This window comes from Rattus norvegicus, chromosome 16, assembly GCF_021556685.1.
Source record: "Rattus norvegicus strain SHRSP/BbbUtx chromosome 16, alternate assembly SHRSP_T2T, whole genome shotgun sequence".
Classification (NCBI taxonomy): Eukaryota; Metazoa; Chordata; class Mammalia; order Rodentia; family Muridae; genus Rattus; species Rattus norvegicus.
The window spans coordinates 40467186-40490129 of NC_141549.1; the positions used below are offsets into that span (position 1 = coordinate 40467186).

Here is a 22944-nt window from a genome sequence, read left to right on the forward strand (position 1 = left end):
TGGCCATTGAACTTTAATAACATTTCTTTTACAAATGTGGTGCCTTTATATTTGGAGCATAGATGTTCAGAATTGAGAGTTCTTCTTGGTAGATTTTTCTTTTGAGTATGAAGAGTCCTTCCTATCATTTTTGATAACTTTTGGTTGAAAGTTGATTTCATTCAGTATTAAAATGTCTACTCAAGCTTGTTTCTTGGGACCATTTGCTTGGAAAATTTTTTCTAGCGTTCTACTCTGAGGTAGTTTCTGTCTTTGTCACTGAGGTGTGTTTCTTGTATTTAGTAAAATTCTGAGTCCTGCTTATGTATCCAGTCTGTTCGTCTATGTCTTTCTAATGGGGAGTTTAAGTCCATTGATCTTAAGAAATATTAAGGACCAATAATTGTTTCTTTCTGTTACTTTTGTTATTAGAGGTAGAATTATGTTTGTTTGGCTATCTTCTTTTGGGTTTGTTGTAAGAAGACTAATTTCTTGCTTTTTCTTGAGTCTAGATTCCCTCCTTGTGTTGGAGTTTTCCATCTATTTTCCTTTGTAGGACTGGATTTGTGGAAAGATATTGTTTAAATTTGGATTCATCTTGGAACATGTTTGTTTCTCCACCTATGTTGAGAGTTTTGCTGGGTATAGTAGCCTAGGCTGGCATTTGTGTTCTTTTATGGTCTGTATGACATCTGCTTAGGATCTTCTGGCTTTTAGAGTCTCCGTTGAGAAGTCTGGTGTAATTCTGTTAGGTCTTCCTCTATATGTTACTTGACCAATTTCCCTTACTATGTTTCATATTCTTTCTTTGTTCTGTGCATTTGGTGTTTTGATTATTATGTGACAGGAGGAATTGCTTTTCTGGTACAATCTATTTGGGATTCTGTAGGCTCCTTGTTTGTTTATGCATACCTATTTCTTTAGGTTAGGGAAGTTTTCTTCCATAATTGTGTTGATGATGTTTACTGGCCCTTTGATTTGGAAATCTGCATACAGTCTCTGTATCTATCATTTTTAGGTGTGATTTTTTTCTTTGTTTCCTGGATTTCCTGGATGTTTTGGGTTAGAAACTTTACATTTTCTTTGACTGTTGTGTCAATGTTTGCTATGGTATTTTCTACACCTGATATTCTCTCATCTGTCTCTTTTATTCTGTTCTTGATGTTTGCTTCTATGAGTCCTGATCTCATTCCTAGGTTTTCTATCTCTTGGGTTGTCTCCCTTTGTGATTTCTTCATTGTTTCTATTTCCATTATTAGATTCTTGATGGTTTTGTTCGATTCCTTCAACTATTTGATTATATTTTCTTTTATATTTTTAGAGATTTCTGTGTTTATACCTTTTTACTTGTATTCTCCTGTATTTTTTAAAGGGAGTTATATATGTCTTCCTTAAGGTCTTCTATCATCTTTAAAGATGAGATTTTAGGTTAGAATCTTGATCTTCAAGTGCGCTGGGGTATCCAAGACTTGCTGTGGTGGGAGATCTGGGTTCTCACAATAACAAGTGACCTTGTTTTCTGTTGTTTATGTTCTTGTGCTTGCTTCTCACCATCTGTTTTTTTCTTGTGTTAGCTGGCCTTCTGTCTCTGACTGAAGCTGTATATGATACTGTGAGCCTGGATGTGTCAGCACTCTTGTTGGTCAAGCTTTCTCTGGGCATGTTTGAGGTGTGGAGGGCTGTAGCTCAGAGTTAGCTCCAGAGCAGAGATGGAAACCAGAAGGACATGTCCATGGCTCTTCTGAGGTTCCTGGGTCCGCTGGGCCCCAGGCAGGTCCTAGTTGGGCCAGGTATTGGGGTGATGGTGGTGCTCTCACCTGTGAGCTTGGGTATGTCAATACTCCTGGGGAACAAGCTGTCTCTGGGTGGTATTGGGGTGTGGAGAGCTGTGGCACAGGGTCATATCTGGGTGCAGATGGAGACTGGAAGGATCTTGTCACAGGCTGCACCACAGTTCCCGGGTTAACTGGGCCAAAATTGAAAACTTTTAAGAGATATTTTATCCCTTTAACAAAACCTACCCTATTTTTCACATGGCTTGTTTATCTACTTTTATGTTTTCTAATTTCTTCTTTCAAGAACAATTTTTAATTGTATGATAAAAATTGTCTTAAATGATATTCATATAAAGAATAGTAGTATGTAGATAATTCTAATAAATACATAATCACTTTTAGAAGGGCACAGGGAAGTGGTTTGTTGGGTGATAGTGCTTGTTGTGCAAGCCACTTCTATGCCCTTTAAGACAGTTTCCTCAGCACTCATAAAATAAACCAGGCTTAGCTATGTGTATACATATATTCTTGGTACTCTGTGTGCTAGTATAAGAATGTGGGTACAGGACAATTCCTGAAGTTTGCTAGCTGCTAGTCTTGCTCCAGGTTAGGGAAGGAGAGATTAACACAGAAGATGATAAAGCAGTATACCTTGACATGCTTCTCAGTTCTCCAAACTGGCACATGTATCTTTACACAGGTCTGCAAGTATACTATACATACATATAAATCACACACAATTTAAATCATACTAGAAGTAACATAAAACAGATAACAATAGTTAGTGCTAATAGTATAAACAAACAATAAAGCACTCATCTCTAGGGAGATTGTCCAGGACAGATAGGCAGGAAGTTATAATGTGCTGTTATAAACACTAAGGTAGAATAATGACAACAGCCATAGGGATTTAGGAAACTCAGAAAGGAGAAATTGAATCTCTAGGAAGAGGCTGTCATGATTGAGCTAAGTTTCATCATGCATTTAGAAAAAGGTGTTTGTACCTGAACTGAGTTGAAAGAATTAGAACACACAAGTCAAATGAAAGAGCAAGATTTCATGAAAAAATACAAATATGAGGTGACATGATTACGTCAAAATCAAATGCCGTTAGCATGACTTAATATAAGATGCTGATGGGAACCTGTCAGAATGGATCTCAGGGATTCTGAAGGGATTCATAGGAAAGGAACTTTCATTCTGCTGAAACACAGTTTAATGACTTCTCAACCCACTCATAGTAGTCCCATTCCTAGATGTGGCATTTAGATCTCACAGCCAGTTTTGTAGTCCTACCCTGCATACCACTGAGACTTCTCATACTCTTTAAAGTTACTTCCTGCCTTTGGACCTTTCTGCTTATGTCCTAAGTGGTCTGTATGCCATTAATAGTTCATTGGCCTTGAAGCCAGCACGGAATAACTTCCTGTTCATTAATCCCTTTTGTTTCTTCATACTACAGTTTCAGTTTTCTTTGCAGAAACCTTATGCACATATGTGGTCGCATGCTACCACACACAGGATACACAGCAGACAACAGAACAATAGAAACTATTCCATCAAAAGTGGGACACAGAACCTCTCTGTTTCAAGCACCATATAACCTGAACTCTCTAAATGAGAATACACCCTAACAGTGACATACCTTTCTCACTAGTCTATTCATGTTTAATTTTTTCCTGAGTTTTCCACAGTTCACCAAAGGAGAAAAGGTTAGGACTCCTCTTGTCTCTTACAGCGAAAATTTTCTTTCAGATGTTGTAGGAGGGTCAAAATTTTAACTTGAGTTTTTGAGAGCAGCAAATGGGCCCTCAAAAGTTATTTTGACTTATGACAAGTAGAAGAAAAACGTACAAATGTTATTTATGTGACACAGAATCCTTTTGCAGAAGAAAAGGAAGACCCAGAGAACACCTCCAGCCTTTGTTTTAGAGTGCAAAATAAAGAGCAATTGTGGGAAAGTAGCTGCAGAGAGACTGAAAAAGTTGGGATAATTTTAAGAAGCTCTGTAGAGGTTTTCCTTGTGACTTTGCAGAGGAGTATTTCTCTTCCCCATACAGGAAACACACTTCCCAGGGGAAGCTTTATCTGCCACTTGCAGGAAGAACAAGGGAGATGAAAATGACTCTTTTGCATCTGCTGCTTTATAAGTGCCTTCAGTTCAAAAAAATCCTTAGGTTTAAGTGGCATAATTTGAGATGCAGGAAGTACATTCTCTCACATTTTGTGGTTTTTTTGAAAACATAGTTCTGGATTAGGAGACTCTTAACAGTAGATTTGGCTAGATTTGACCTTATATTTGGGGGAGGTTAAAGCATTTAGAAAATCCTTCTTCTGGTAAAATCTTCTTATCGAGTTCTCTAATCTTATTGTAGCATTAAAATATGATCCTATACTTTAATATGTGGCTATTAAGACTTTATTTACTTTTATATTCATCTCAAATCCTGAAACTTGTGGCTAAAGAACACATTTAATAGAAAAGGGACATGTGTAGAAAAAATCTAAAGGAGAAAACTATTTTCATGCTGTTTTCAGTGTTACCTGGCTGCTGTGGTGGCAAGACTATGTTAATGAAAGGAAGCAATGCTTAGGATCTTTTTTCCCCTTTACTAATTAATTTATGTGTTCACTTTACATCCAGATAGTAGCGCCCCTCATCCATGTCCCCCTAAGGCAGCCCCTTCCTTTCCCCCTCCCGCTTCTGGAAGCTCCCCTAGGTACCAACTTACCCTGGCACTGCAGGACTAAATACATCCTTCTCTACTGAGGCCAGACAAGGAAGTCGGTCCATGTAAGAGAATGGGATACACAGGCAGACCACAGAGTCAGGGACAGGCCCTACCTCAGCTGTTGGGGCACTACAATGAAGACCAAGCTACACATTTGCTACGTGGTGTGTGTGTGTGTGTGTGTGTGTGTGTGTGTGTGTGTATGTGTGTAGGGGGTGGGGTAGTCCAGTCCATGTATATTCTTTGGTTAGTGGTTCAGTCTCAGAGAGCCCCCAAGGGTTCAGGTTACTTGACTCGATTGGTTTTCTTCCCTTGGAAGTTAAGGGAGAAGGCTGGTATAGAACTTTATTATGGTCCGTTTCAAGACTAGCAAAAGTTTGAGTGTTGCCACTACAAAATAACACAATCAGTTTTAAAAAAGAAATACTAACAATAACAAAGAAAGTATTGTAAGATTACCATATATATTTATTAGAGAATGCCAAAGACTGACTGAATACAGCATGTATACGCCGACTCTGCTGTAATTTACTCCTCTTTGTTTACTCGGAAAGGATGCAGGAGAGAATGACTAAGGGAATGGCATTCCTGAACTAAACAAGGTCACATGACAGGTATTGTTCTGAAATTTGCCACGGTATTTGGGTGCTTTACCGTTTATGAAGAATATTTAGTCACAAGTTTCAGATTAAATTTAGGCCATACTAATCAAGTCGCATACAATGAGAACAAATCATACACATTTGAGGCTTTTGTGACTAAAATCCCATGCATCAATTTATTATCAAAGTCAAATAAACAATCAAAAAATGGCTAAAAAGTCCAAAAGTAAAGATTAAGTGATGAAAGACTTAATTTGATTATAAGAAAATGTAGGGTTTGATTTCTCAAAACCTACTTTAAATATGGTTCTTTAATGCTTCAACCTCCCTTTTTGCCTACCACCTACCACAGGTAGGTGGAAAGAACAGTTAATAAAAAACAGGAGTTGTAGACCTGTTTTAGAAATACTTTCTGAAGCAATTCTGATCTTCTTGTCAGTAATCTGGCACACTAGTCAAACACCAAACATGAACCAGTAGCAGTAGTTTGATCCAGAAGAAACCACAAGGTTCTGCTGATTGCTACAAGTTGATTGAAGCATCAAGAAACAACTAGAATACCATCAGAAATTCTTTGGTGACTTTCTCTCTATGAAGTCACTATAAGTGAAGATCAGTGAAGAAAGCAAAAAGAACTAATACAAAGGTGTTGTCAATGGCTAAGATAAAAAACTCAGGTGACAGCAGATGCTGACAAGGATATGGAGAAGGAGAAACACTCCTCCATCATTGATTAGATTATAACCACTATGGAAATCAGTCTGGAGTTTCCTCAGAAAATTGTACATTGTAGTACCTGAGGATCCAGTTATACCTCTCCTGGGCATATACTGAAAACATGCTCCAACATACAAAAAGACACATGCTCCACTATATTCATAGCAGTCTCATTTATAATAACCAGAAGCTGGAAAGAACCCAGATGCCCTTCAATAGAGGAATGGATACAGAAAGTGTGGTACATTTACACAACAATGACCATGAACAATGTCAAAAACAAAGACCATGAAATTCATAGGCAAATGGATTGAACTAGAAAATATCATCCTAAGTGAGGTTACCTAATCACAGAAAAACACACATGGCATGCACTCACGTATAAGTGGATATTAACCCAAAAGCTCAAATTACCCAAAATACAATCCACAGACCACATTCAGCTCAAGAAGGAAGACCAAAATGTGGATGCTTCAGTCCTTCTTAAAAGGGGGAACAAGAATATTCACAGGATGGGATATGGAGGCAAAGTTTGGAGCAGAGACTGAAGGAATGGACATTCAGAGCCTGCCCCACCTGGGGGATACAGCATATACATACACAGCCACCAAAACTAGACAATATTGATGAAGTCAAGAAGTGCCAGACTGACAGGAGTCTGATAGAGCTGTCTCCTGAGAAGATCAGCCAGAGCATGACAAATAGATAGGCGAATGCTAGCCGCAAACCATTGAACTGAGAACAGGGTCCCCATTGGTAGAATTAGAGAAAAGATTGAAGGAGCTGAAGGGGCTTGCAACCCCGGAAGAACAACAATACCAACCAACCAGCTCTCCCAAGGACTAAACCACTACCCAAAGACTACACATGGACAGAGCCATGGCTCCAGCTGCATATGTAGCAGAGGATGGCCTTGTTGGGCACCAATCAAAGGAGAAGTCCTTAGTCCTGCCAAGGCTGGACCCTGCAGTGTTGGGGAATGACAGGGTGGGGAGGCGGGAGGGGGGTGTTGTGGAGGGTGAACACCCTTATAGAAGAAGAGGAGAGGGATGGGATAGGGGGTTTATGACCAAGAAACTGAGAAAGGGAATAACCTTTGAAATGTAAATAAAAAAATTTCTAATAAAAATGGTGTAATAAAGAAAAGGCTTTGCAAAACATGCTGTGTATAATAAAAAAGGATGTGACCCTCCCAAAAAACAAAGAAAGAAAGAAGCAAAGGTGTTGTCAACGAAGACCAGTATCAGCAAAGCACAAAGATAACCAGCAAAGTGCTGCAAGGCACACCAATGTAAAAGGATTGTCCATTGTCTGTATGGTTATACTTGCTCTCCTTTCCAAACAAGCTTCTAGAAAAACACCACATATCTGTTCTCAGCAAAACATCCTCTCATAAGACAGTTTCCCGAAAAACATCACATGATACAACTGAGTGTCCACCGAAACCAGAAATTCCCAGTTCAAGAAAAAAACTTAGGTGCATGGTACTCACATGTAGATTTACATGTATGCAGATTCTGAATCAGTAGTTAACCATGGTTACTTTTTGTAGTTTGTATATTCTATTTTTAATGCAAGAAGTCATTTCTTAGTAATGGCTATGGTTCTTTTTGGTTTTACAAATCTTGATATTCCTTGTATTTCTTTGACTGCATTCATTTTTTTTGGTCAAGAAATCCCAATAAAATGTTGACTTATTAAAAAATTTGGGCTGGATATCCATTGCTTATTGTTCTTTCTAAGTGAAATTCCTAGAAATTAGGCAATTATTTTGTAACCTGAAAAATTTCTACATACCATTTTTCTCTTTAAGATGTTTCAGGTTGCTCATATTCACTCTATAATGGTCATAAGCATATTGGAAAAGAAAGAAAAACTGGCGGAAGAAGAAAGAATCTCTGATTTACACAGAGGTGCTCCTGGTTTGTCACAGGCCAGTAAGGTGAGAAGGCTGGAAGGAAAGAGTTAAATATTGTCAACAGCTTAGACTCATGCCAAGAATTTCAGGACAATCCTAAACAACAAGAAAAAGGGGGTTAAAATGTTCTAGTCTATTTCTTGGAAAAGGTTCTGTTGTTTAATGTTCTCTTCTGTGCGTAAACCATAGGAGGTGTGAGGTCATTAAAATAACCTTAGGTGAGATTGCCATCCGTCTTAGTAGGAACCAAAAAGAATGAGTCAGGCTGAAGCTGGCAGAAAGCTATCTCAATGATAAATGTCTCTATAAAGCATTCTGGTATTCTTACAACTTTCTTGTTTCTGTCTCCTTGGATACTTTAATACTCACTGCACGAATGCCTGTCTTATCTTTCAGGGATCACTTCATTTTCCATTTTCTTCAGGTTTCTTGTCCAGTTGTATCGTTGTTTGTTTTGCTTTATTCATTCATATGTTTTTCTCTTCAGTCTGCCCTTAGGTATCAATCTGAAGTTGTAAAGTGTGCCCATGAGCCAATTCATCACCTTACTTGTGGAACTGGGTTGGACGTGTTTATAATACCTTATGATTAGATCCCAGGAAGTATAGGGGTCCTCTCTTTATGGTTGTGGTTTCCACCATTTTAGTTATCGACAATAAACCAGAAGAAAGAATTAATTTAAATGCTGTAAATATTTTACATTTTATTTCTTCGTAGCCTGACTCAGTTATACAAGGTACAGCATGGATCTTATGATCCATTTAAACTACATGAAATTGGAATTACTCTGTGTCCAAAATTTTCACCTGGTATGTTTGGAATATTCAATTTGTACTTACTCCCAGCCGTTTTCTGTGGGACTGTTTATTTTGTACAGTATCGCAGTGCTTCTGTTTAAGAAATGTCTTATTTAATGCAAACATCACTAGAGCACACCAATTGTGACACTAGCAGTTTGGACATACCAAGTGGTACAGAAAAGAGCTTCCTTTAAGTAAATGGGCAGAATACTTCAAAATTTTGTGTTGTCTGTCACTGGACTTCCACGAGAGGTCTGGAAACAAATTCTTTATGTATAAGGGGAACTATTCTCTACATTTATATGTGCAAATATCCTGCTGTTCATTTAAAATGTTATGATTTTTATAAAAGATTAGTCATAACAACTAACCCAAAACACACACACACACACACACACACACACACACACACACACACTCAAAACCAATGTCATAGTATTTTAACAAGAATTTTATAGTGCTAAGTAGGAAAATATAATTTAATTTTAACTTTAATGTATATTCATGTGAGCTACTGTTCATGTATATTCTATGATACTTTCTTATGCTATACTAAAGTATCTAATTTAAATTTCAATCAGAATCACAAATAAGTGTTACCATAATTTGTCAGCATGCCTGCAGTAATCTTTTTATTTTTTATTATTTTATTAACTTGAGTATTTCTTATATACATTTCGAGTGTTATTTTCTTTCCCGGTTTCCGGGCAAACATCCCCCTCCTCCCTCCCCTTCATTATGGGTATTAATTGCCGCCCTCCCCCCAAAAGTCTAGTTCACTGGGGGTTCAGTCTTAGCAGGACCCAGGGCTTCCCCTTCCACTGGTGCTCTTACTAGGATATTCATTGCTACCTATGAGGTCAGAGTCCAGGGTCAGTCCATGTATAGTCTTTAGGTAGTGGCTTAGTCCCTGGAAGCTCTGGTTGCTTGGCATTGTTGTACATATGGGTTCTCGAGCCCCTTCAAGCTCTTCCAGTTCTTTCTCTGATTCCTTCAACGGGGGTCCTATTCTCAGTTCAGTGGTTTGCTGCTGGCATTCGCCTCTGTATTTGCTGTATTCTGGCTGTGTCTCTCAGGAGCGATCTACATCCGGCTCCTGTCGGTCTGCACTTCTTTGCTTCATCCATCTTGTCTAATTGGGTGGCTGTAAATGTATGGGCCACATGTGGGGCAGGCTCTGAATGGGTGTTCCTTCAGTCTCTGTTTTAATCATTGCCTCTCTCTTCCCTGCCAAGGGTATTCTTGTTCCCCTTTTAAAGAAGGAGTGAAGCATTCACATTTTGATCATCCGTCTTGAGTTTCATTTGTTCTAGGCATCTAGGGTAATTCAAGCATTTTGGCTAATAGCCACTTATCAATGAGTGCATACCATGTATGTTTTTCTGTGATTGGGTTAGCTCACTCAGGATGATATTTTTCCAGTTCCAACCATTTGCCTACGAATTTCATAAAGTTATTTTTTTGATAGCTGAGTAATATTCCATTGTGTAGATGTACCATTTTCTGTATCCACTCCTCTGTTGAAGGGCATCTGGGTTCTTTCCAGCTTCTGGCTATTATAAATAAGGCTGCGATGAACATAGTGGAGCACGTGTCTTTTTTATATGTTGGAGCAACTTTTGGGTATGTGCCCAAGATAGGTATAGCTGGATCCTCAGGCAGTTCAATGTCCAATTTTCTGAGGAACCTCCAGACTGATTTCCAGAATGGTTGTACCAGTCTGCAACCCCACCAACAATGGAGGAGTGTTCTTCCTTTTCCGCATCCTCGCCAGCATTTGCTGTCACTTGAGTTTTTAATCTTAGCCATTCTCACTGGCGTGAGGTGAAATCTCAGGGTTGTTTTGATTTGCATTTCCCTTATGACTAAAGATGTTGAACATTTCTTTAGGTGTTTCTCAGCCATTCGGCATTCCTCAGCTGTGAATTGTTTGTTTAGCTCTGAACCCCAGAGCTAAATCCCTGCGGTCTAACTTCTTAAGTTCTTTGTATATTTTGGATATAAGGCCTCTATCTGTTGTAGGATTGGTAAAGATCTTTTTCCAATCTGTTGGTTGCCTTTTTGTCCTAACCACAGTGTCCTTTGCCTTACAGAAGCTTTGCAGTTTTATGAGATCCCATTTGTCGATTCTTGATCTTAGAGCATAAGCCATTGGTGTTTTGTTCAGGAAATTTTTTCCAGTGCCCATGTGTTCCAGATTCTTCCCTAGTTTTTCTTCTATTAGTTTGAGTGTATCTGGTTTGATGTGGAGGTCCTTGATCCACTTGGACTTAAGCTTTGTACAGGGTGATAAGCATGGATCGATCTGCATTCTTCTACATGTTGACCTCCAGTTGAACCAGCACCATTTGCTGAAAAAGCTATCTTTTTGCCATTGGATGGTTTTGGCTCCTTTGTCAAAAATCAAGTCACCATAGGTATGTGGGTTCATTTCTGGGTCTTCAATTCTATTCCATTGGTCTATCGTCTGTCTCTGTACCAATACCATGCAGTTTTTATCACTATTGCTCTGTAATACTGCTTGAGTTCAGGGATAGTGATTCCCCCTGAAGTCCTTTTATTGTTGAGGATAGTTTTAGCTATCCTGGGTTTTTTGTTATTCCAGATGAATTTGCAAATTGTTCTGTCTAACTCTTTGAAGAATTGGATTGGTATTTTGATGGAGATTGCATTGAATCTGTAGATCGCTTTTGGTAAAATGGCCATTTTTACTATATTAATCCTGCCAATCCATGAGCATGGGAGATCTTTCCATCTTCTGAGGTCTTCTTCAATTTCTTTCTTCAGTGTCTTGAAGTTCTTATTGTACAAATCTTTTACTTGCTTGGTTAAAGTCACACCGAGGTACTTTATATTATTTGGGTCTATTATGAAGGGTGTCGTTTCCCTAATTTCTTTCTCGGCTTGTTTCTCTTTTGTGTAGAGGAAGGCTACTGATTTATTTGAGTTAATTTTATACCCACCCACTTTGCTGAAGTTGTTTATCAGCTTTAGTAGTTCTCTGGTGGAACTTTTGGGATCACTTAAATATACTATCATATCATCTGCAAATACTGATATTTTGACTTCTTCTTTTCCGATCTGTATCCCCTTGACCTCCTTTTGTTGTCTGATTGCTCTGGCTAGAACTTCAAGAACTATATTGAATAAGTAGGGAGAGAGTGGGCAGCCTTGGCTAGTCCCTGATTTTAGTGGGATTGCTTCAAGTTTCTCTCCATTTAGTTTAATGTTAGCAACTGGTTTGCTGTATATGGGTTTTACTATGTTTAGGTATGGGCCTTGAATTCCTATTCTTTCCAGGACTTTTATCATGAAGGGGTGTTGAATTTTGTCAAATGCTTTCTCAGCATCTAATGAAATGATCATGTGGTTTTGTTCTTTCAGTTTGTTTATATAATGGATCACGTTGATGGTTTTCCGTACATTAAACCATCCCTGCATGCCTGGGATGAAGCCTACTTGATCATGTGGGATGATTGTTTTGATGTGCTCTTGGATTCAGTTTGCCAGAATTTTATTGAGTATTTTTCCATCGATATTCATAAGGGAAATTGGTTTGAAGTTCTCTTTCTTTGTTGGGTCTTTGTGTGGTTTAGGTATAAGAGTAATTGTGGCTTCATAGAAGGAATTCTGTAGTGCTCCATCTGTTTCAATTTTGTGGAATAGTTTGGATAATATTGGTATGAGGTCTTCTATGAAGGTCTGATAGAATTCTGCACTAAGCCTGTCTGGACCTGGGCTCTTTCTGGTTGGGAGACCTTTAATGACTGCTTCTATTTCCTTAGGAGTTATGGGGTTGTTTAACTGGTTTATCTGTTCCTGATTTAACTTCGGTACCTGGTATCTGTCTAGGAAATTGTCCATTTCCTGCAGATTTTTCAAGTTTTGTTGAATATAGGCTTTAATAGTAAGATCTGATGATTTTTTTAATTTCCTCTGAATCTGTAGTTATGTCTCCCTTTTCATTTCTGATTTTGTTAATTTGGACACACTCTCTGTGTCCTCCCGTTAGTCTGGCTAAGGGTTTATCTATCTTGTTGATTTTCTCAAAGAACCAACTTTTGTTTATGTTGATTCTTTCTATGGTCCTTTTTGTTTCTACTTGGTTGATTTCAGCTCTGAGTTTGATTATTTCCTGCCTTCTACTCCTCCTGGGTGCATTTGCTTCTGTTTGTTCTAGAGCTTTTAGGTGTGCTGTCAAGCTCGTGACATATGCTCTTTCCTGTTTCTTTCTGCAGGCACTCAGAGCTATGAGTTTTCCTCTTAGCATAGCTTCCATTGTGTCCCATAAGTTTGGGTATGTTGTACCTTCATTTTCATTAAATTCTAAAAAGTCTTTAATTTCTTTCTTTATTTCTTCCTTGACCAGGTTATCATTGAGTAGAGCATTGTTCAATTTCCACGTATATGTGGGCATTCTTCCCTTATTGTTATTGAAGACCAGTTTTAGGCCGTGGTGGTCCGATAGCACGCATGGGATTATTTCTATCTTTCTGTACCTGTTGAGGCCCGTTTTTTGACCAATTATATTGTCAATTTTGGAGAAAGTACCATGAGGAGCTGAGAAGAAGGTATATCCTTTTGCATTAGAATAGAATGTTCTGTAAATATCTGTTAAGTCCATTTGGCTCATAACTTCTCTTAGTCTGTCTACGTCTCTGTTTAATTTCTGTTTCCATGATCTGTCCATTGATGAGAGTGGGGTGTTGAAATTTCCTACTATTATTGTGTGAGGTGCAATGTGTGTTTTGAGGTTTAGTAAGGTTTCTTTTACGTATGTAGGTGCCCTTGTATTTGGGGCATAGATATTTAGGATTGAGAGTTCATCTTGGTGGATTTTTCCTTTGATGAATATGAAGTGTCCTTCCTTATCTTTTTGGATGACTTTTAGTTGAAAATTGATTTTATTTGATATTAGAATGGCTACTCCAGCTTGCTTCTTCCGACCATTTGCTTGGAAAGTTGTTTTCCAGACTTTCACTCTGAGGTAGTGTCTATCTTTGTCTCTGAGGTGTGTTTCCTGTAGGCAGCAGAATGCAGGGTCCTCATTGCGTATCCAGTTTGTTAATCTATGTCTTTTTATTGGGGAGTTGAGGCCATTGATGTTGAGAGATACTAAGGAATAGTGATTATTGCTTCCTGTTATATTCATATTTGGATGTGAGGTTATGTTTGTGTGCTTTTCTTCTCATTGTTTTGTTGCCAAGACGATTAGTTTCTTGCTTCTTCTAGGGTATAGCTTGCCTCCTTATGTTGGGCTTTACCATTTATTATCCTTTGTAGTGCTGGATTTGTAGAAAGATATTGTGCAAATTTGGTTTTGTCATGGAATATTTTGGTTTCTCCCTCTATGTTAATTGAGAGTTTTGCAGGATACAGTAACCCTGGGCTGGCATTTGTGTTCTCTTAGGGTCTGTAAGACATCAGTCCAGGATCTTCTGGCCTTCATAGTTTCTGGCGAAAAGTCTGGTGTAATTCTGATAGGTCTGCCTTTATATGTTACTTGACCTTTTTCCCTTACTGATTTTAATATTCTTTCTTTATTTTGTGCGTTTGGTGTTTTGACTATAATGTGACGGGAGGTCTTTCTTTTCTGGTCCAATCTATTTGGAGTTCTGTAGGCTTCTTGTATGCCTATGGGTATCTCTTGTTTTAGGTTAGGGAAGTTTTCTTCTATGATTTTGTTGAAGATATTTACTGGTCCTTTGACTCTCTGGGAGTCTTCACTCTCTTCTATACCTATTATCCTTAGGTTTGATCTTCTCATTGAGTCCTGGATTTCCTGTATGTTTTGGACCAGTAGCTTTTTCCGCTTTACATTGTCTTTGACAGTTGAGTCAATGATTTCTATAGAATCTTCTGCTCTTGAGATTCTCTCTTCCATCTCTTGTATTCTGTTGGTGAAGCTTGTATCTACAGCTCCTTGTCTCTTTTTTGGTTTTCTATATCCAGGGTTGTTTCCATGTGTTCTTTCTTGATTGCTTCTATTTCCTTTTTTAATTTCTTCAACTGTTTGATTGTGTTTTCCTGGAATTCTTTCAGGGATTTTTGTGACTCCTCTCTATGGGTTTCTACTTGTTTATTTATGATTTCCTGGAATTCTTTCAGGGATTTTTGCGATTCCTCTCTGTAGGCTTCTACTTGTTCTCTAAGGGAGTTCTTCACATCTTTCTTGAAGTCCTCCAGCATCATGATCAAATATGATTTTGAAACTAGATCTTGCTTTTCTGGTGTGTTTGGATATTCCATGTTTGTTTCGATGGGAGAATTGGGCTCCGATGGTGCCATGTAGTCTTGGTTTCTGTTGCTTGGGTTCCTGCGCTTGCCTCTCGCCATCAGATTATCTCTAGTGTTACTTTGTTCTACTATTTCTGACAGTGGCTAGACTGTCCTATAGGCCTGTGTGTCAGGAGTGCTGTAGACCTGTTTTCCTGTTTTCTTTCAGCCTGTTATGGGGAGAGAGTGTTCTGCTTTCGGGCATGTAGTTTTTCCTCTCTACAGGTCTTCAGCTGTTCCTGTGGGCCTGTGTCTTGAGTTCACCAGGCAGGTCACTTGCAGCAGAAAAGTTTGTCTTACCTGTGGTCCCAAGGCTCAAGTTTGCTCGCGGGGTGCTGACCATGAGCTTTCTGCGGTGGCAGCAACCTGGAACGCAGTAGTTAATCTTGGAAGCTTACAGTCCACTGTGAACATCTTAATCACAAAATGCCTCATGAAAGTAGAATAAATATCTTCCACTGGTGGTTGAATATAATGGATGTGTAGCTACTCTGGTTGATTTCCTGGTTCAGTATGCTATAACTAACTTTAAATTTGGTTTTCATTCTCTTAGACAAATAAAGATGTTTTTAACCTATGTAGCCTCTTTAATCCTTTAATAAATTTAATCAAATTTGACAATGAAAGCACAGTGACAGCAATGTGGAAATTTCTCTGTCTGATTTCTATTCTACAGACTGTAGGTTGAGGTTGGCACTTCGCCTTCAGATTTTGCCATTTCTCAGGGTTGCAGTGCTTCTCTCTAATATGTCCACTATTTCACCCACTAAAGTGCTTGTTGAATGTTTGTTCTATTTTATATGTTATTCAGATGAATATAATAAATTTAAAAACCCAATGTTTGTTAATTCAAAAGTTCTGTAGTAAATTTGGAGAGATAGTCAAGAGAGTAGTAACAGTGTGACAGTTACTATAGTGATCACCTATAAAGGGCATTTTGGAAATCGGGAACAGACTAGAGAGAAAAAGTAGACATAGTCTGTATGTTTCCATCAATTATTTTATGGTATTCTGTGAAGGGAATCAAGTACTATAAGGTGGTTATATGTGGTTATCCACACATAGTAAGCAAAGCAAATGCTGTGCATAATGATCGTGTTGAAATATGATGTTTAGAAAATTGGAAATAATATAGAATATCTAGATTAAAAAGTATGTTTGTACTTTCATGTGAGGCATAGGACTGGTGTCACAGTTTGCAGATGATGAAAGACCTCCTCAGTGTTTTCTGAGCAATGACATCTACCTGGAGTTCTCTAATGACCTATTCTCTAGAGCTAGGTCCTAAGGACTGAATGCAGTTAAAACCCGAGAGAGGGAAAATACTTTGGAATCCACATTTAAAAAGATTAAGGTCTGAACAGTAAAAACAGCAGGAGGAGCAGACAGAGGTCAATAGAATTCAGAGGTGGGCGGTAAAATTGACTAGTTTCAAATAAATGAAAAACGTATCATTTTCTGGTGTTTTATTTGATAGTTAAGAAATATGGAAAACTATGGTTTTGGTTATGGTAACTGGTTTTAGAAATGAATGTGGGTTTTTGTTGTTGTTGTTGTTTATAAGGGAGCTATGAAGAATTTGGAACATGTGTGAATTGGGATCCTAATACTGAGTAGACTTTTGTTATAATGTGGGTGATTATTTAAACTTTTGGAGAGGTATAACTTAGTGAGAATACCACATAGTGTGATATTAAAATTGAATATTGCTCCCATTGGAAAAGCCACGAGATTCAAAGCATAGTGATATCTACTAGATTTGCCTGTATAAACACTTCCTTTGGGAGGTAGAAAGTTTAAGTTCAGGGAAATACTATGGTACTGCTTCATGACAATCATAAAAAACCTTTGATTCTTAAAATTTGATTCAAACCTGCTGTAAGAACTGAGTAAATGACACAGAATTAAGATGGAAACTGTGTTGTTTTATAATAGTTTTCCATAGTTTGATCTCTTTGGTGGGTTTCCTTAAATTTAATGTGAGTTTATATGAATTAAGTACTTAAATTTGCCACCTATAGAATTTCAAATTTAACTATTATGAAGAGTTAAGTTCAGGTTGCCTTGTAGCATTAAATTCTTATCTTTTCAAATAATGACAGTTTCTTAGGGTAATGTATTTACTTGAGAAGAAAATTAAGTTACAAAGTTTGACAATTTTCTAAGGTTTTCATGTTAACATTGAATTTTAAACATTTAAAGAGCAAAATTACTCATTCTGCAATCATATACTTTAATTGAATTTTAACCATATGTGATATTTATACACTAAATTATGAGATAATTTTAATACATGATAATCACAAATTATAGATTTACTTATTTGTAGATTTCCATGCATACATCCTCTTGTGTGCAAAATGTTCATAGCCATGCGTATTTATGAGTTTGGAAGCCAGACCCCAACCTTGGGTATTGCACTTTGGAAACTAGCTGTCTACCTTGGATTTTTGAGAAATAGAATTCAAGTATACAGACACTGTACCTTGGAAAATCATGATACCTGCCAAGGAAGCAAGGAAGGACCCAGTGGTTACTATTAGTAGCACTAGATTGCGTACAGATGGCATCTGAGTGCATTAGTAATGAACCTCTGATCAGGGCTGTTAAGAGTATGATCATAAAGTTATTGTATGTTTGTTTTAAGTCTTGAATGACTTTGGAGTTTCTAGAAATACCAGATTTGTAATGAATACTTCATTCATTACTAACTTCACAATTGCTTCTCAAGCGTCTGTTGGTCAACTGCATATTTAATGTAGAGACTAAGTTAATGAAACATGGCTTTCTTACTTTCTTGAAGTTTATATTCCTATAGGCAAGATATTTTATAATTTTGCACTACCTTTATAGAAAAATATTGTTAACTAGTCCAAGTTTGCCTTTGATATTGGTAGTTTGTATGCAGCAAAAAAATGTTCTTTTTATTTCATTTTAAATGGCATCATTCGATTTTTGTTTTTGGCTACTGATATAGTGGATTTTACAATATTTCTAGAAGTGCCTTTGTACTTACTTTTTGAGAAGTGAAAGTCAAAGAGGTAAAAAGATTTTACAATGTCTGTGCCATCTATTATTACTAGAAGTCTCCTACCTACTCTTCTTCCTACCCCAGTTCTTTGTTTGAGGTAGTGAGGTTTCAATCCTGATGTCCACAATAGTTTTTCTGTTCTGCCCTTTGTAACAACCATGGCAGAATCCACATTTTTTTTGTTGTTGTTCTTACTAATCACATTTATAAGCATTGCATTCTATAATACACAACCGGTATTAAATTTCCTGATTAAGTCTTTGATATCCATCATCACACCTACAGACACCAAAAGAACTGAAATGTGTTTACAAATTCGGGAAAACAGACTAATTGCTTTGGATGCTGGCTTCTTCAGAGTCTAAAAATTGTTAGAACAATTATTCCACCACAGTGAGGTGTTTGCAGAATTACATAATGCATCATATGTTCACAACATTGTGAGTCATGGTGACTTTCAAAGGAATATGCACATTAACAAACCCTTTACGTATGTCATGAGTTATGAGTCACAGGACTGAATTGATGTAACACACATAGCCTCAGGTACTAGAGTGATTCTTCTGAAAGATTACTTATATTGTTATATAACACCGTTGAGAAAGACTTCTACATTATGTTGTCTTTGTCATTGAGAAAACACTGTTTAAGCTAACATTTTTCCATTTTATGTTAATTATTTTTATTTGAATATTTATTAAGTGATTAAAATGATATATATAGTTATATATAACTATGTACATATAACTGTATATATATAACTATATATATAGTTAATTTATATTAACTACAACCTAAACTCACTCCCCTCTGTTCAATGTTTTACAGTAGTATATACAAAGTATTACATTCATACCAAATCACTGCCATGGTTTCAAAGTTATCTGTCTTCTCAGTTGTTTTAATATATTAGATTTTGGTATAATTTACCCTGACCTCAGAACCTGACACAGATATATACAATATTTATCCAAGTACCCACATAAATTCAATATTTGTTAAAATTTTGTTATTTATATCCCATTAAAATTCACTATTATGAAAGGATCATAATGTTAAAAATACTGCAGGTGGTTTTCAAGCCTTTCCTGTTACCAAGGAAATGAAATGCAAATATTGGTAAATCTCTTTCTTGTTTTCTTCATGTCTCACCAGTTAAAGAAATTCCGGGGAATGAGATAGAATGAGAAGGAATGAAGAATAAAACAACTCCTGCCTTGTCATGGCAACAGTAAATTTTAATTTCGTCAACAAAAGGAGCAACATTCAAAGTGAAAATCTGCCTTACACTATTTCCTTGTGATAAATTAAAGGAAATTGCATATTATAGCAATCTTCTCAATAGCACTATTTATTTACTATTTTATTTTAATTTATAGTTTGTTTTAATCTAAATTCCCTATATAAAAACATATGTGAAACTAAAACTCCTGAAAGTTTAGAAATGTTTGATCCACAAAGATTATCGACTTGATCTATTTAGGAAAAAAATACTGCAATTTCTCTAATATGAAAGGATTTGGGGAAACAAGAAATAAATATACTTTGTAGTAGTTTGGTTTTGAATCCAGGCAAAAATATTTACAGTTAGATTAAAACTATAAGAAAGCTAAGCTAGGATCACCCTGACATTATTTTTCTTCATCTTTCATAATAGCTAGCATTTATTACTTGGGTGTATTCCAATGATTTGTTTATAAATTGACCACAATTCTTGCTGTTGAGGTTTCAAGAATAAAATAATAAATAATGCTATTAGATATTAAATTGTCATGCAACGAAGAATCTAATTTTAACGTGATATGTTGTAAATAAAATATAAGCATTATGCAAGTACTAAAGCTATAGGTTAGAGCAAACATGTGAGTTTTAAACTGATCCTGATTCTTTTCGTTTTCCCATCTCATACTTTTATTTATAAATTAGTTCTACAAGCAAATTACTAAGCACAGAAAAAAAGTTTAAGGCTTTCATCCTTTACACTAGAAAAATAGATTATTTTGCTAGCTACTCAGATATGCCTCCTGCCTTCAGAGATTAAGGTACTACACATGCATATTTTCAATTTATTTTTAATCTTTACACAGAAAAACTGACACTATTTACATAGAATGCAAATAGTATCTTAGGAAGCTAAATTAGAGTAACTGTACTTGTAGGAAATGAACTTCATACAATACAAAATTCTTAAGAATTATATAGTTTGTGTAATTTTATTATGGCAAGCCCATGATGATACACAGTATAAACCATGAGGTATTTACAATTGGGTAAACAATTATACAAAGGGAACAATTTTCTAAATTTTATTTTAAAATTTTCTGTGTGTGAATATTTCACCTGCAATTATGTTTATGAACACACTATGGGCTAGCCGTGCCCATGGAGGCCAGGAGATGGCACTGGGCCTCTCAAAACTGGTATTACATGCGGTTGTGGGCTGCATGTGAGAGCTGGGAACCAAACTCAGATGCTCTGCAAAAACATCATTGTTCTTAATGTTGAGCCATCTCTCCATCTCCAATGAAGAGCAACTTTACATTGGTCTTTTCTTTTTCTTGGGTAACATGCAAGAACTGTCTATATTTAGCAATTTACTCTTCACCATCCTTCTGACTTTGTTTTCCCATCTTCTCCTATGTTGACTGCATCTTCACTTTCTGGTGCTTCTTCCACCTCCTCTTCATCTTTGCTAGAGGAAATCAAGTAGACTTCAAAGTCCATGCCTAAACATGCATCGTTTTTAAACTTTCTGTGAAGTGTTGTGTTTCTCTCATTATCAGTCTTATTCCAAGTCATCCCCATTGTTCATGTTCCCATTGCAGAAGATGTGAAATACTGCGATTTCTGGGGTCACATCCTTGGCTCATCATCAAAGGCAATATTGTCTGGTATAAATCTCAGGTCTATGAAAGAACAACTGCTTTCAAATTCTAGGCCATCAGAATCTTCATAAATCATACTCCACTACTGCATAACAGCATTTCAATAGTTTGAACTGGTAGACTCTTAGCTTCTCTCTAGAGGCCCAGCCCTTTTCAGGGGCTTCCTCAGGAAAACTCAGTAACTCAAGTGGTCCTTGAACTTGCTTTTCCTTCATTCTCTCCTTTCCAAACTCCAAGGGATGTATCTTCATGGAAATTACAACTCTTCCTTTGGGCTTAAATGAGTTGACCAGACTCAGCAAATCTTTTGCCTTTAATCTATCCCAGTCCATTTTGCAAACTGCTGGTTGGTGTTTAATCTCATCATTTCCCTTACCCCTTGCAAGATCAGGATCACTAATAACTTTCATCCTCCCACTCCTCACTATCTTCCTCTTCTCTTTCATCCTCATCTTCATTTTCATCATCATCAGCTAAGGTTCTACCATCACTTGTGATTTCACCTTCAGATTCCTCATCACTTCCTAGTTCACTAGCACTGTCTGAATCTTCCTCCAGCGCATCTTCATCAAACATTCTACCATCATTGTCTTTTGCCATTAGGACTGGAACCACTGATTGCTTTTCTGTTTTTGCCTTAGAACAACTCATTGTTGAAGATTTCACCATTTCAGAGGTCCTGGAATCTTTGGTCCTTAGTTTTCCTTTGGGGAAAGCTGGTAGAAATTATTTCACTATCCTTCTTGGGACTTACTTCTGAATCTATGTTCTAAGATTTATGTGACTTTTTCATTTTCTGAATTCTTTAAGAATTAATCAAGTCATTTTTATTTATAGAATCCTTTTGGTCGGTTTTCTTGGTTTCTTTCTTTTTTTCTTCAATCAGCATTTTTGACTTTGCTCCTTTTTTCGTCTGCTTTTATTTCTGCTTCACTCTCTTTTGATCCAGTACTATGCTTTCTTCATCAGAGAGATCAGAATCCAAGTCTGAAAGGTCACAGAAACATTTCAAGTCCTCTGTAGTGCTGTGGCTGATAGGACACCTTTTATCAACAACATAGTTCAATTTAAATTTTTTTTGTAATGAAAATGACTCGAAACCTCTTCTCAATTTTCAGCTCTTTTCTGGCATTTCCCAAAATCTGGGATCCTTTGAAACCCACCTGAGTCATCCATTATTCCTTGTTTGGAGGACATTTTTAATGAAGAAATATCCAGAGAAACCAAACAAAATCCCAAGGAGATCTCAAAGGACAACCACACAGTTTCCATACTGTTTTCTGATCCCAGTTCTGAGTTCACATGGAGCACATTTCCCCTGACCTGATTCTTATTCCTAAGCTTTTAACTGCCTCCATTGATGGAGGTGATGAAAACCATTAGCCTTTAGCATCTGAGGAATATATTCATTCTTCTTCAACTTTTAATTCCCCTTTCCTTTTTTTATTGGTTATTTTATTTATTTACATTTCAAATGTTGTCCCCCTTCCAGGTTTCCCCTCCACAAACACTTCACCCACTCCCCTTCCACCATTAAAAAGAAAAAGGGGGAATCAATCTTGCTTAGAGTTAACTAGAGATGATCTTTGAGTTTAAATTGCTTTCCGCAGACTCATTGACTCCTTTTCTGTATGAATTTTTTCTTTACTTAGTTTTTCCAGTTCTACTAAATGTCCCCTAGCAAGGTTCTTTATCCTAACTAGTGTCATCTAAATTTTAAAACCTAGAGATGACAAGAGGGCAGGGATAAGTGTGGAAAAGGCAAAGGAACAGACCTCACATGTTTTAATTTAACACTTGTCTTGCTGACCATAAAATAGTTTACAGCCTATCAGAAGAAGCCACATAAAAAGAATTTTTACTGTAAAACCCACATGACTTATTTTAGCCATCATGCCATTGCTTTTTGTGTTTATTTTTCAGATTTTGAAAATGACTGCAGTTTGTTTATAAGCTGCAACATTTTAGGACCATTTTGCTAATAAATGTGCAGAGAAACTGAAGGCAGACTCATAGGTCCAACTTTCATACTGAATATCAAATAAGCCATAAAGGTAGTTGTCAGCTGATAAAGAATAAGCACACACTTAAAGAAAAACATACATATTAAATGTGAACAGTTCTAAAATGCTCAAATTAAATTATAAACATCATTTTATTTCAAATGATTTTCTGTCTCCTCTCTTTCTCCAGTGGACTCATTTTAGCAAATTCAACATGAGTTTTCAA

At 36.9% G+C, this 22944-nt stretch overlaps 1 protein-coding gene and 1 pseudogene; one reads left to right on the forward strand and one right to left on the reverse strand.

The window, feature by feature from the left end:
- The window catches only part of Erich1 (glutamate-rich 1), a gene marked incomplete at its 5' end in the record, with an annotated part of 52793804 nt that overhangs the window by 9596626 nt on the left and 43174234 nt on the right, over positions 1-22944 (forward strand).
- On the reverse strand, positions 20326-21912 carry Esf1-ps1 (ESF1 nucleolar pre-rRNA processing protein, pseudogene 1; annotated as a pseudogene).